This window comes from Oreochromis aureus, linkage group 20 (assembly GCF_013358895.1).
Source record: "Oreochromis aureus strain Israel breed Guangdong linkage group 20, ZZ_aureus, whole genome shotgun sequence".
Classification (NCBI taxonomy): Eukaryota; Metazoa; Chordata; class Actinopteri; order Cichliformes; family Cichlidae; genus Oreochromis; species Oreochromis aureus.
Window position 1 is genome coordinate 26,538,325 of NC_052961.1, and position 15,117 is coordinate 26,553,441.

A 15,117-nucleotide genomic window follows, 5' to 3' on the forward strand; every position below is an offset into this window, starting at 1 on the left:
TTTTTCATGACAACATTACAAAAGTCAGAAGGTGTAACAACCTCACTACCTAAATATAAATCAATTATACCAATAGTTCTAAGTGAAAAAGTACTTAAAGTGTTTTAAACAGTAAGTATGTGTTGTGTATACATTTCAGACATCTGTTTTTAGATCACATATTAATCACATCACTGAATAACTTTATATGACTGCACTATTCCAGCCAGTGAGAGAATGTCACATAGAAATGCCTTATGAATTGATCTGCTCTGCTCAAAATTGCATGTCTACAAGCCACTTTGCAACCCACCTCCATCCCAGCTCCTCATGCCTTTCATAATCAAATAAGTACTCAACCAATTTTTTAAGTAAATATTTCAAAAGGTGCTATTGACATGAAATTCTCACAAGATGTCAGTAATAACTGATCCAATTCACACATGCAAAAGAATCAAACCATAGATGTCCATAACTTATGTGTAATAATGAGAAATGACTGGTTGGAAAATTTGTTTGTATCTTTTTTCTTTTTTTAAAACTTTATTTTGGTTTTAATGAAAGCTTTTTCCAGCTTTTTATGTTGATGCACTGGTTTTTGACGCTTTCAGTGGAGCAACTTGGGGTAATGGGCAGGCATTGATGTTGCTACTGTTGCTCAGGGTATGTGCAGTGTTGCATGCATGCCATAAAAGATAATAAAGTGCGCCTATAGATTGCATATACGTGTGAGACTTTTTGTGCATGCATGTGTTTCTGTGTGCTGTGCAGCCACGCACCACATGACTCTAAATGCTGCAGAGGGAGCTCTATCTGTCTCTCTCCTCCCACATTTTACTCCTGCTGTCAGACATTTTTTGTCCCTTTTTTCTCTGTGCGTGCTCCCATTTTTGCTTTTCTTTTTACCAGATCTTTTCTTTTCTCTCCACCAACTGTAGAAGTCTCCAATTTCTTGTTCTGTTACTGCTCTGTCTAATTTCCAACCCCCGTGGAGAAATAATAATAATTGATTGATTTCTTGTTTTTCTTTTCTCCCAGTTGTTGCTATCTAACCCTTGCATTTTTTTTTCTTTGCTATATCTCAAATGTACTCCCATAGCTGCCATTGACTCAAAAACTACTTAAATCCTATGTTACGATCTCATGACAAAACCATGTGCATTCATGTCTTGGTTAAACAGCTTCCAGTCTTTTGGAAAGAGCCTGGTTGCAGGGGTTTGCTCCCATTGAGCCACAAGAACACTAAATAGGTTGGCCACACTGATACTGGCTTGAGTCCCTGATAATCTTTCATTTGAGCCTAAAGTTTCTTGATGATATTAATTATTTGTTTCCTACCAGCATGGAACCATTTCTTTGTGGCCCTCATCCTCCACTGGTTTGCCACGTTGACACAAGAAAGGGCCTTCCTTTAACACTCTCTTTGTCTTAAATATGATTTATTTTTAATCTGAGTATTCAAATTTCATGATCTGAAAGAATAAGGACTGAAGCGATCATCAACCAGTCAACAGACCAAAATAGAAATATGTGTGTAGATACCTTTGGCCACATAGTGTCCCCTCATCCCACAATATCTCTCTGTCTACTCCCTCTGTCCAGTTACTCAGTCAGTGTGTGTTTGTGTGCTCATACTAATACATCTTTGTGTGAGTCACTGTCCTTGTTTGTGTGTTCGAGTTGTGTACCAGCCCTTTGGGTGCCTGTGCTCACTGGAACAGATTAAGTCTGGCGCTGGGAAACATATAAATATATGGCACGCTGGAGCAGTTAATCTGGGTCAGGCACAGTGGAAAAGAAAACTGGAAGGCAGTAATTGTGCAAATATGCATTTGATACAATTTCTTTTTAGGAAAATAAATTTTTATTGGTACTATCGCTTACAAAAAGGAACTCATGGATTGCATGAGTTCCTTTTTTCCATTTTGCAAATAACATGAAATCTTCTTTGTTGTTATGCTAATCTGATTTGCAGATGATGCAGATGTTCCAGTCATTATATTTAAAAACCTGCCATGCTTGACATATCTTCTATAGAGGAAGCTAAATTTGGGGATGAGTGGGATGAGGTCACTGAGATAGTTAAACAGCCTCTTTTGGGCATATCTGTCGGATGGATGACTTTCCACCTGAGTTCCTTAAGGTTCTGGATGTTGTTGATTGACATGCTTCTGCAACACTGAATTGAGGTCTGGGCTGTTGCCTCTCGTTTGGCAGACTGTGGTGGTAATCTAAATAGAGAGATCCCCTTTTCAAGAAGGGGTACACCAGGGTACTGAAGAGGAGAATCTGTCTGTTAGTCAAAACTTGGATTCAGGAGAAAACAATGCAGTTTTCTTTGTGGTCACAGAACACTGGACCAGCTAGTCATCCCCTGAGGATATTTAAGGGTGTGTGGGAGCTCGTCCAACTACCCTGCATGTGTTTTGTAGACCTAGGGAAGGCAATCAATCACATCTCTCGGGGGTTCATGTGGTGAGTGCTTCAGGAGTATGGGGTATCTGGCCTCTTTGGCCAGTAATAAGTCAAACCCATTCCCTTTGGGTTTTGGACTCTACCAGAAAATTTGTCAATGTAACCAAGTGACCTCCAGCTTGTGTTCGAGCACTTTGCAGCTGAGTGTGAGAGTGAGAATTAGCACCTCGCTGTGGCTCTCAGGCTGAAAAAAGTGTAGTGCCCACCCCAGGTTAGGGGGAGTTGTTAACCGCAGCAGAAGGATCTCAGGGAGAGTGATAGATGGATTGGTGTGGCGTCTGCAGTGATGCAGATCTGTTGTGGGGAAGAGAGAGCTGAGTGTGAAAGTGAAGCTGATCGATCTATGCTAATACCCTCATCTACGGACACGAGCTGTCGGTCACCACCATGAATACAAAAGGCAGAAATGTGTTTCCTCCAAAGGGTCTTCCTTAGCCACAGGATGAGAAGGTTGGCCATTCAGTCAAGACTCAGAGTTGAGCCGCTAGTCCTCCACAGTGAAAAGAACCAGCTGAGGTGGCGTGAGCATCTGCGATGCTTATGTCATGTTTACCTCTACTCCTCTCTCCTCTGAACATGCAAATAAGAAGGGATTGCCTGGAACATGCAGGTGTTTTGCATTTAATTGATTACATTGTGCTGCACATATAAAATGAAGTGTTTTGTCATTTGCTTTGACTTTTAAGGCTGAAGCAGGAAAGAGTTCTGAGTGAATGAAAACAGGATTTCTTGAGCAACACTCAGCACTACTTTTTTCAATGAAAGACCTCGATCTCACAGGTGTGACATAAATTTAATTGCAAAAGTGAAATACGTAGAAACTGTAAGCACGAATTGGTGAGAATGATGACTTTATTTAGCAAAATCACTGAGGTTGGATCTTTGTCAGGGTTTTATATTAAATTATTGCTACAGTATTATTAGCTTTGTTCTGCGAGAATCCTCTGCTTCACTAATGTGCAGACATACAGTAAGGAAGCATGCTCGCTATCCACTGTTATTATGTGCTTGTGTGTTTGTGTGTGTTCAACAAGCAAGACCAGCAGTTTATTTCTTAGGCTAACACTCCCTCTAGTGGACATCAGTACAAATGTGTAGACTAATTCCTTTAATGTCTGTGTGTCTTTAACATTTAAAAATGTAGAACCACAGGGAAACACTATTCTGCTTTATCCTCGTCTATAGTTTATGATGCTGTTCACACAAAAGATCTGGACTCAATCCATTGTCCCCTCTGTGCCTTCTATGTCAAAAGGACAGCAGCTGTGATGTTGTAAATAGTGGTTATAGTGTACATATGTGAAAGAAATAAGCTTTACGAGGTGAAGCAAAGTTACAGCGAGTTATATTGGTGTGGTAGCAAATGATGCACCAGTGCCAATGCATTTAACAGTAGACTTTTATGAACATATTATAATACAGAGACACCAGACCAAACGGGGTCTGTTCTATATTTTGATAAAATTCCTTTTCTGTTTTTTTAGATAAAGTCCAAGCCAGCATCCATCTTCTGAAGGAGTCTCTTCATCCATCCGGCAGTCCCAGCCAAAGAAGCAGATGTGAATATTGCAGAGCCATGAACCAACCAACCTACAGTACTTCCAAATCCAAAAGAGCAACTGGGAGCTAAAATTGGTCCTTGCTTTTGGTTTTCCTTGGAGATCTCCACAGCTGAGGAAGACAAGTGGAACCAACTGAGGCCCTCCATGTAGATTTAACACCAGTGGACGGAAATATGGTTGGTGTATATGGGTGATGCAGTTCTATTGTCATGGGCTGATGTTCATTCCCACTAACAGCGTATAGGAAATGCTGGCTTTACCAAGCTGGTGGCATGCAGGAATCCTTGCATTCACAGTCCTTTGCTAAAACAAGGAAAAGTATCAACCAAACTCCCCTCTCTCCTCTTTTCCGTCTCTTTTCGAAGTAAAGAAAGCGTGGGACAAACGGATTAAACCGTTGAAGAACTGCAGGTTTTTCTGGTACTAAAGGCTTCTTGTTCGCTGACAAAATGAAGAAACGGAAACGTCTCTCTGAATGAATTAGACGATGACAATGACGTGGCCGACACAGAGGGAGCGTGTTGGCATGCATTTCTTTCCACGGTTTGCTCTGTTTTTATCTACATTCCAGATCGGAACTGTTCCCTCTTCCTCACCTCTCTGCATTTCTTGAATGCTGATTCTTCTTTCTTTCCAGTCCCCGTCAAACGATCCACAACTCGCCATGTCTTTAAAGAAGTGGATTTAAAAAAAAAAAAGAAAAGAAAGGAAAATGTAGAAATTTGGAATGCATGGAACTTTATATCCAAGACCTTACACTGTTCATCGTTACTTAACAGAGGCCATAAAGACACTGGAAACACATCGACATAAACAGTAACGAAAAAGAGAGATTACTGAAGCAACACACAAGAATCCGGCCACGGGAATAAGAGGAGCATTTACTTTTATTGTGTTTTCGTTGTTGTTTGTTATGTTCGGTATGTAGAATGAAGCTATAAATGGTTGGATTTTATTTATTTTATTTTTTTAACCAGCCATTGCAAAGCCATTAAGACAATATCAGCCTGCAGTGCTTGTGGCAATCTCCGCAAAATTTGTTTCTCGGATACTGCTCGCGTTGTCGTAGGTGGTTGTCACTTTAGTTGATTTCTTTTGATTTATTTAGTTTTCTAATCTATTTTTTTTAAATTTGCCTGGTTTTATGTTGCAGGTTACCAGTATCGCCTTAATCATTTTTAAATGTTTTATTTTCAGGTAACAGTGGCATACTTTTTTATGACATCCTGTAAACACATCATCCGTCACATCCTTTGTTTTTTAATGTAGTAACATTAGCTGGAACACTGGCCACAGAGAGATTAATTTCTATTTTTTAAATTGACATTGTTTTGATAATTTTTTGTGATATTATTTTTCATTTATTTATTTTGTATTGTTTTTTTTACCCCCTTCCATTTGATTTTTCCTGACTCTTTATTTATTGCGAATAACTTTAAAAGCAATAGGGCAAGAGGCGATGAAGTAAAGAGCACAATCATGTGTCATTTCAAGAGTTGGTGGAATAGAAATGTGTTGCCTCCGTCTGTCTAACTTACCACCGATGTCTGACTTAAAAGTAAAATTCACTCTTTACACTGCTGTGCCAGAGAGCAGGAGTTTGCCTGATCGCCACAAGTCCGCCCAGATCTTTCCCTCCGACCGGCAGTAACCTGTTTTGGAGTGTTACACTGCTACATAAGCCAGCTGGAGTCTGATCGAAAAGCACTGCAGGGCAGCACAGAGGCACTCGAAAAGCAGACCAGTCCACACACTGAGGCAGAGCTGAACTTGACGTCATTTCCCGTCGGGAGTCAGGGGAAGGGGGAGTTGTTTGTGCCCGAGGACGATTCTTCCGGCCACTTCAACGCTCCTTTTAAGGAGGCTGGAAAAGGCTCATCCGAGCTCTTCGCACTCGAGTTTTTGTCAGCATGCGCCTTCACTCTGTCAAATGTGCACAGCGCACATGAAAGCACACTCTAAACGGTGTCAAAAAGGGAAAAGAATTGTGACTGAAGAACCAAAAATTAACACACTTGGTTGTGTCACACAAAGTCACTTGCCTCCCCCCCCACCTTTAACTTTCTATCGTTGGTGGCATCGACAACTCTACCCCCCTCCCCCCAAAAAAACCCTCTCTCTGAGACTGCCAGCTGTCAAGGAATTTTCTCAGGTCAGTGTTCTCCCTGCTGTTGCTCCTGCAGTGTATTGTGGGGTCTGTGGTAAGGTACTCAAAATGTACTCTGTCAGGCCAATCATTGCGAGGCCCTCAGCAAAACTAAATGGAACCAACCAACTTCTGCTGTATATTGTCTGTGTGAACGCTCGCTGGGAACCTTCGCATGCCTCCCGGCGCAGAAAACCTCAGTCACCTCTATATCGTTCTGTTCCTAATGTTTGTACGTGTGTGCGGGTTCTGTATGCGTGTATTTAACAACCATCATCTAATGTGGAGAAAAAGGAAAGGAAAGGAACACAAAAAAACCCTTAGAAAAATCATGACAACCACGAGTTTAATCACGACAAATATGGTGGGCAGAAGAGGCGACCTCTCATCTCCAGTCGTTCTATGCAATGAATCATATTTGGAAAATCACGAGGAGGAAAAGGCAAGTGAAACACAGATGCGGGGGAAAAGTCACACGTGTTTTTTTGCATATCACGTTTGTTTTGATATTTGTTGTAGATTAATATAAGAGGAGTCTGTGAATTTGTGTATGAAACTGGTTACTTGTAAAGGAAATCTGAAGATGGATCTTTCTCTTTTTTTCATGTTAACCTGATATGTTTGGGGTACCGTTCTGCAACCAAAGATGTATTCATGGCAGCTGGGAAATTACACCTGTGATTTGAACAAAATATGCTGCTTGATGAGTTAGATGCATCAGGCTGTTCTCTATCAAATGTTAAGCAAAGCTGATGAAGTGTGCAATTTCATATTTTTATACAAATATGTGGCTTTTCTTTTTTCCAGCCAATCAGTAGCTCACATAGAGAAGAGTCAAAACCTGCTTACCAATGAACACCAACCAAAAAATTGCTGAAATGGAAGGAGAGAGCAGCAGGTGCAGATATTTGAAAACTATTTAGCAGGGACTCAAAAATCCCGGTTGTCATGAACGCATCCAAGCAATCCATGTTTATAAAGGAAAAATAGAGAATTAACAGATTATAAGAGACAGATTATGATACTTCAATATATTCCCTAAAATGGTGTCTGCTCAGGGGTAAAGAAGAAAAGATCTCCCTTTTTTAATTTAATAACCAGACCCAGAATTCTTATTAGCTAGCTACCTAATGTGCAATTGTAGTTTTGTTTTTTTTCAGATAATGAAGCACCAAAAATTTAAGGATATAGATATAGCAATTTAAAGTGCAGATGTATAATTATTACAAAACCTATAGATTATATTTAACAAAAGAAACTGCTGTAGGCTATGAAGTTAAACACTATTCAGAGCATTCCTAAATGAATTTAAGCAGTGAAACAGGGGAGTTTGTGTACGTGTGTGTGCGTGTGTGTGTGTTTGGTTTGCACTGGTAGCAGCTTATTAGAGCAAGTTATAAAAGAATCTATTTATTGAAATTCAGATTTAAAGAGTTGGTTTATGCAGTATCAAAGTATCCCTTAACTATAAATTCCTTTGAAGTCTTATTTGAGCAGGGCCTCACAAGAAGCTAGTATATGTATATATTGTTTTTATTTTCTGAAACATTTATCGTTTGTAGATGATTCGTCTATGTAAGAGTTTATTTTATCATACAGAGCGGGTATAGAAAGTGAGCTGGCATTAGGAAAAAGAGAGATTTAGGTTTAAAATCTATAGATATATCGATGAGAAACTGTTTGTACATATGTCGCCTATATGTTTTTTCACCACGGGTCTTCAGCCTCACTCTAAGTTGCACATTAAGTGCGTGTAACCCAAACAGAAGAGATCGCGGATACGCTGCCGTCGGATCGGTGACTTCACCGAGAAAAGATTCAGATTAGGCTTCAACGAACAATATGAGAGAGAGTTTAACGTTACCCAAGTTAATACCAACTTCCACTATTGTACAGTATGTCGTATGTTTTTGGAAGTTTGTTTTAAAAAAAAAAAGAAAAGAAAGAAAAAAATCAAATAAAATGTTGAATAAAACAATCCTCAATCACTTTTGCCTCAGGAAAGCACACATTAAAGGCAGCATCGCAACGGAGATGTTCAGAAGACAACAGATAATAATGGGTGTGTTTGTGCAGGCGCAGTGAAAGCAGATCGCTTACGACACCGGTGAAATCGTGGCTGCTGCCGGTCAGAGGGAGTCTGTAATATTTGGAGCACATAAATCCCAGGAACTGTGAAAACGTGTTCGTGGCGGTTTCTTTTTTCTTTTTCTTTTTTTTGCTCCAGCCGCTGAAGGTGACTTAAATATGCATAGCAGCAAGGGCTTTTATACTAATATACTGGTCATTGAAGAAAGCCATCCTGTTACTGCCCTCTAGCCAGTCGTGGTCTCTGTCTATACTCTGCGTGGTGTGCGTCTATAACCAGGAATGCAATGGACTTCTGTTCAGACCACAGCAATCACCAGTGGGCAAAAATAACCAAGCCACAGCTGGGTTTTTCAATGGCGTTTGAAGCACAATTGTAGACAATATTAGAGATAGATAAAACTCTGAGGGTTGTGTTCCAAATCGTGAATGAAATCTGCTGTGGGGACTTCCTCCAGACAGAAAAATCTGGAGGTTTTCCTCAATGCCAGGAGCAGGAATGTTATTTCAAATGACCGTTTGGAACAAAACTCTAGTAGTTGGATAGAGAACAGATTTACAGACGTGAAGCTAAACGAGAGGTTTCTTCCACCACATCTGCGACGTGTCTTTGAATCTGAAACATCTCAGCAATAAAGCTGCATTTACGCACAGTCAGACAATCTGGACCTTTAACCCTTTGTGACATTGATCTGTATCTGAATTGGGCGTAAATGTACTTGCTGTAACTACAAATCTTTTAACTTAATGACAGAGTGCCACAGAGAGTTATAAACACAGTGTCTCTGTTTCAGCTGTCTTTAAATGCAGCTTAAAATGCTTTTGGGAAATCCAGACTGTGTGTGTGTGTGTGTGTGTGCGTGCGTTCCCGCGGGTGTGTGCTCTCAACCAAAAAAGGTAGCATGCAGTGCTTGTACAGAGCATAGTGTAGTAACAGTCACCACTGGTCTTGCTGTTGGTCATGAAGACAGTGAGCGTATAGTAGGACCCTAGATCGATTTTAAAACACAAATATATATATAACATGTATAGTGTGTGTAAATGTCTCATGGGTGAGAGGCTGTAAAAGAAGCTAAATGCCGAAACAAATGAAACCGCGAGAGAAAAGTTCATCTTTCACTGTAAAACCATCAGGGATCATTTATTGTCATCTTTTACCTGTATGAATCATTAAAGTTAAAAAAAAGGACAAGTGCATGACCTGGACACCTGCCCTAACCCGACCTAACTACTCCCCCCACCCCCTTTTGACCATACGAACCCCTTCGACCTTTGACCTCCCACTTCACGGGTTGCCACGTCGTGTTTTTTTTCCAGTGTAAATATCACACGAGAGCCGGCTAGAGTCCGCTTCGAAACAGACACCAACAACATGTAAATGCCATGTAAATCTCAAACATACACACACACACACGCACGAGAGGCACGAGAGAGGCGTTTGCACACCAAAAACGGCAACACAAGCTGGAGCGTATGCAAGCCGGAAACTCCCTGCCCAGACTCGTGCTACTTGTGTATAAAAACAACGAGAGAACATAACGAACAAGATCAGATGTTGATTTGATCAATAAAATGACAAAATGCATCGTTGTGCGTATGTGGCTGGCTCGTGCGGACTGTTTAAAACTCATTTAAAAAAAAAAAGTTGTATTCGGATATGAGAAAAAATAAACATATTGGTCTGTGTAGAGTTTCTATACATGTCGTGTTTGTAAAATGAGAACATCAAAATCAAAAAAGGGAAAAATATCCTGGCTTCCATGTGACTTTTGGGGTGGGGTGGGGGGGCATTTTATGGAGATGGAGAGAGAGGGTGAACTGGACATTGGAAATGTGTGTGTAAAAAAAATTAAAATAATTATAAAATAATGCAATTGAATGAAGTAAAAGGTTGAAAATAAAATACAGAAAAAGGTGGAGAGCCTAAAAATGAGTACAAAGTGTTCCATTCACTGTTGTAAGTGCAATGAGCTAAACTTCCTGTTTCCCCATTGTAAAACCTTGTGTATGTTTCCGTGTATTCCTCCTGTAAATGGGTGTAGTAGACCTGGTGCATCATGCCATGTAATGTGATGAATGACAAATTATGACCTTACAATACATTTCAATCAGGAAATATGAATAAAAAAACAAAAACAAATACATTAAAAATGTGTTTACGCTTTGGGTTTTTTTAAGCTGTTGCTTTTCTGTGTCTTTACTGAGCTGATCCATCGTTCATGACTTGGCACAGCAGTTGATCCCTGCTTTGAAGCATCAACTTCAATATTTGGAATATTACCATCTTGTTTTTGGAATATGAACATGTGCATCCCCTGCTTCGTCGTCTGTTTCGCTCTGAGATGATCTGTTACTAAATATATTCAGTAAGTCTCTAAACTATTGACTGAGAGCAGAAAGTCTTCAGGAAGACGTTTTAGTCATAAATCCAGTGAGAAGTGAAACTAGCTGTTTTATGGTAAAACCATGTGGGCACCTGCAGAGATTTTTCTTAAGCGCTGACAGCTACAACATTGAAGCAGGCTTCTAACGGCAGTTGTGGCATGCAGCTTGGACCTTGCAGATGCCGCTGATGTTCTTATGTCTGCACATGCAAGATGTAAAATGATGCAATTCACTTCTGCAGGCTGTTGATTTTCAGCTTAAACAGGGGAGAAGTGAAGCCAGTCCCCAGGCCGTTGTTTTCTAATAGCTTCATAAGAAGCGCTGACTCTGTCTCTCTGTGGCATCGTCATCCTCCTTAAACACACGCCGCACACACAAAAACCCTTTAAACCCACATTTGTTTTGTTTTTTATCATTTACTAACAGTGTGTACACACATAATTGATTTATGCATATTTTTATGCCTGAATTTGTTTGTATTAAATAAAGTTTAGAAGTACTTCTCACTATGTGCACAATGGAGGCCATGCTATCTTGGGAAAATTTAAATGCAAGTCATTAAAATGAAAAATGGAATGCTTCAATTTACATGTTTGCACATGAGAGAAAATGGGCCTTATTCACTAATATTTGCATATAAATGTTCTCACTCTGCACGCAAAACACACGTGCAAAATTCCCATTGGATTCATGAAATCTGCACAGCAGCCTGTTTGGTGCTTACCACCATCCCTTCATTTTCATTTCCTCAGAGATGCTCACTGTGACTCAAATTTATTCAAAAAAGTAAAGTTTAAAAAAAGACCCCAAATACAGGTAATGTTTTCCACGACAGAGCCAAAAAATTAACTTGTGAGGACATCCAGTAATAATGGTGACCTGGAATAATTTTTTAAAGCCTTTTAATATTGTTTGTTTCCTTTACAGTACATGCACTTTTTTCATTATTTGTTTAAATGGTGTATGGTGTCTTTCCCTATTGTAGCCTCTCAACATCTCCTGTGATTGGCTCCACGCACAGCTGAATCACAGTCTTACATGTGTAGGATGTCATGATTGCTGTTAGAAGCCCACTGGAGTTAATGCTGTACTCGTCAGCGCTCAAAAGTAGTGAAAATAATCCCCATTAAACACGCCCACTTGGAAGAGTCATTTTGTCTTGTGCTGCAGGGAGCAAGGAAACATGCATGCGCAAAAATGTCAGTTATATACTACTAACTTTTTTGTTAACCCTCTGACTTTTAAACAAATGTACTTGTTTTGCAACCACGCAGGATCTTCTCACACAGGCATCTCGATATCATCTTTACTTTTAAGGATGTTACATCCATCATTGATAGTAATACAGCTGGATCACAGTCTTACATGAGTAGGTTGTCACGACTGCTGTTACAAGCCCACTGCAGTTAACCTGCAGTTAAATATATGCGCACTAGTAAGCATCATGTGCTGCAGGGGACAAGGAAATGTTCACACAAAAAAAAGTGCCAGTTATATACCACTAACAACGGGTTGTTTTTTTCCTTCCACGAAGGATCTCTTCTTGCAGGCCTTTGAAAATAAACACAGATTTAGGGCACCTCAGTGTTGTATTTACTTTTCAGATGAAGGCATCTTTGACTGTTTAAAACTAGCAGTCAACACAGAATGAAAGCTTTCATCCATTAATTCTCCAGGGATGCTACAGGAGTGCAAAGTCAGTCCTTACTCATGCATGTTGTTTCAATAAAAAAAAGAAAAGAAAAAAGAAAAAGAAAAAAGAACCAGACAGAGTCCCAAAACTGACATTAGGATTTTATTAGTAGACATTTTCCCCATTCATAGAATCTAACAAGCTGTCCACAGTATGGATACAACCCCTTACAGACCCCTCCCCCCCTCCCGACTTCAAAATAAAATATCTGGTTGTCACCAAAAACTGTTTAAATACTATAAAAATAAAATCAATTGCACAAATATGCCATTTTGCTTGCGATTACTTCTGTGCAACACTTTTACACATATATTACATCGACAACCACATGACACAATCCAAGAGAAATAAAATTCAACAGAAAACATTTTCCTTAATAGAAAGAACCAACAATCAAAGCAACAAAATCCTAGAATTAGTTAAATAACGTGTATTAGTTGTATAACTGGTAGCGCTTGATGAGCACTGATGAACGTGACGGTTACATGTGTTTAATAGTTTTTGCCAGTTAGTAGTTTACAGTAAAAATTTACCAAGATTATTGTGTTTGGATTCATGTACAGCTGCAGAATTTGGTGAGTGCTTGACTTTAGCCTTCTGTGATGGCGCACCGGGAGTAGTGTTTGTGCAAAACGCTTTTTAATAACACAAAACAAAAAAGTGTGGGTTTATTTTTTTAGATTGTTTTAAAATGAATGTAAAGTTCTGGATTGTACTTGTGAATTTAACCCAACATGTCCTGAATATGTTACAGATACTGTACTGGCAAGTAAATCAGACAGATGTAACAGCCACAGTCAAAGGTTCAGTGTTCAGCTGGTGAATGTTTGCTTCAAGACCCGATTAGGCGCTCTGCTCCTTCCTAAGCAAAACAGAGGCATTAAGAAATGATTTTGCTACAAAAGAGAGAAAAAAAAAAAAAAATCAAGTCATTCATAAAACACCATAAATAACACACAAGTTAAAAATGGAAAACAGACAAGTTCAGGCACTAAGCATGACACGGTAATCCATTTAAAAAAAAAACAAAAAAACCAAATAAAAGTCAAATTGAAGATGTGACAACACGGCTACCTGTAGTGACAAGTAGTACAAACAGGTCTTAAATTATCTGGAATGTATTAAACTAAGGCTGCAAAGTCAATATATAAAAGGTACATCTCACTACTCAAAAACTGAAGGTGTGTGCGCGTGCGTTCAATGTGTCGCTGCGGGTGGGGGGGGGGGAACGTTAAGCTGCGGTACAATAATAGACACGTGCTAAAGTTGCATAGGGTCGGTGCTGCAAGCTAAATATTCACGTGAAAATGTGATTTTTAATACAGAAACAAAACGAAATGTGATTAAAAATTAGATGCGTGCCATAATGTACTGGGCAGGGTTAGACTTCAGCAGAACGCATCTGTCAAACAAAATTAGGTGCGTGTGTTACGATGTTAAGTTAGTACGCATATGTGAGAGTTGTAACCTGTTTGTTCTACATTTCTCACTCGATCAAAACTGCGGGTTGACTCTAGCTATGCCTTTATATTATAACTTTAGACGACAAGAGCAAAGTGTTTTAATCAAAAGTATTACAATGTTTAAAAACTTTAATAAGACCTCAGCATAGCAACAGAATGCCATAAACCTAAAAATTAAAAAAAAAAAAAAAAAAAAACACTCCATTGTGATTTCATCCCAGTATTCATTTACCAACATGTCTATATCCTAGAATCTGAAGGGAAAGGTGAGTCCTGCTCGGTGACGATGCATTGAACTGAATAATGAATGGGTTAAATGTAGAGTCACACTGTTGTTGATCTCAATACAAATCAAAGGGAAACTGCACAACACAGTGGACATCAACACTGGAGTTACCAGTTTCTGGGACCCTGTTGGGGCACTACCAACAATCCAAAACATCTACAGTCTTTTTTTTTGTGTGTGTGCCAACATTCATTAGAGAAGTTCTGGCTTTTTCTTTTTTTCTTTTTCACTTTAAGAAATAGTGTTTCTGCTCAGCACATAAGTGTAAGAAGCAGCCTGCACAGACACAAAAGACTACAATCATCGCTGTATTGTTTCTGGTTGTTTTGTTGTCCTATTATATGAGTCGACGCCAAGTTAATCTGCGGTCCGTTAACTTTTCTGTAGTCGCCATTTTTCTCCAGTTTTTCCCGTTTATGTCTACTTATGTCACTTTGTCCATGAATCCATCCACCCAATCGTGCCATAGAACACAATTATCTAGAGCTGCATTTGATACTCTGATTACACTGACAAGTTTCTTCTATGACGATAGTGAGATTTATAACAACCCAATTCCTTTAGGCTCTAATTCATATCCGCACAGAAAAAGCACCCTCTCCTGTTAATATGGCTTTTAGGTGCTTGTCCGCATTTATACACTGGTTCACACAATAGATGAGCACATACCCTCACTGTAATATTTACTTCTAGTCTTTTTGGAATTATTTTTCATTCACTTGTTAAAACAAAGAAGAAAACCACTGAACAACAGTTTCATTCACAAGCAGCTGCAGATCAACACTCTTATCCTTTAAAGTCACATGTTAAACTGGCGAAATGCAACCAATATGTACTGCTATATGTATGTACTGCCAATAGGTTACGGTCTTGTAACCTGCCAGAGGGGGTAAATGCAAACTTCAAACCTCAGCATCTTAAAAGCTAAAAAGAAAGATGCAGAAATCAGACGATGGAATACTTGCACCTGTGTGAAACCAAATCACGCATCAGCCAGGTTATGCATGTTGCTTAAAGGTTAAAGCAGGGTATTCAGCCAT

The 15,117-nt window shown here is 39.4% G+C and overlaps 1 protein-coding gene across 1 annotated transcript in view; it reads left to right on the forward strand.

Annotated features, from left to right (window-relative positions):
- Window positions 1–10,372, forward strand: part of bsna (bassoon presynaptic cytomatrix protein a) — a 153,697-nt gene extending 143,325 nt beyond the window's left edge. The window contains exon 18 of the mRNA XM_039604687.1: window positions 3,939–10,372. The gene's annotated coding sequence lies outside the window, so the exon portion shown is untranslated. The remainder of the gene's footprint in view (window positions 1–3,938) is intronic.
- Window positions 10,373–15,117: the final 4,745 nt, after the last annotated feature.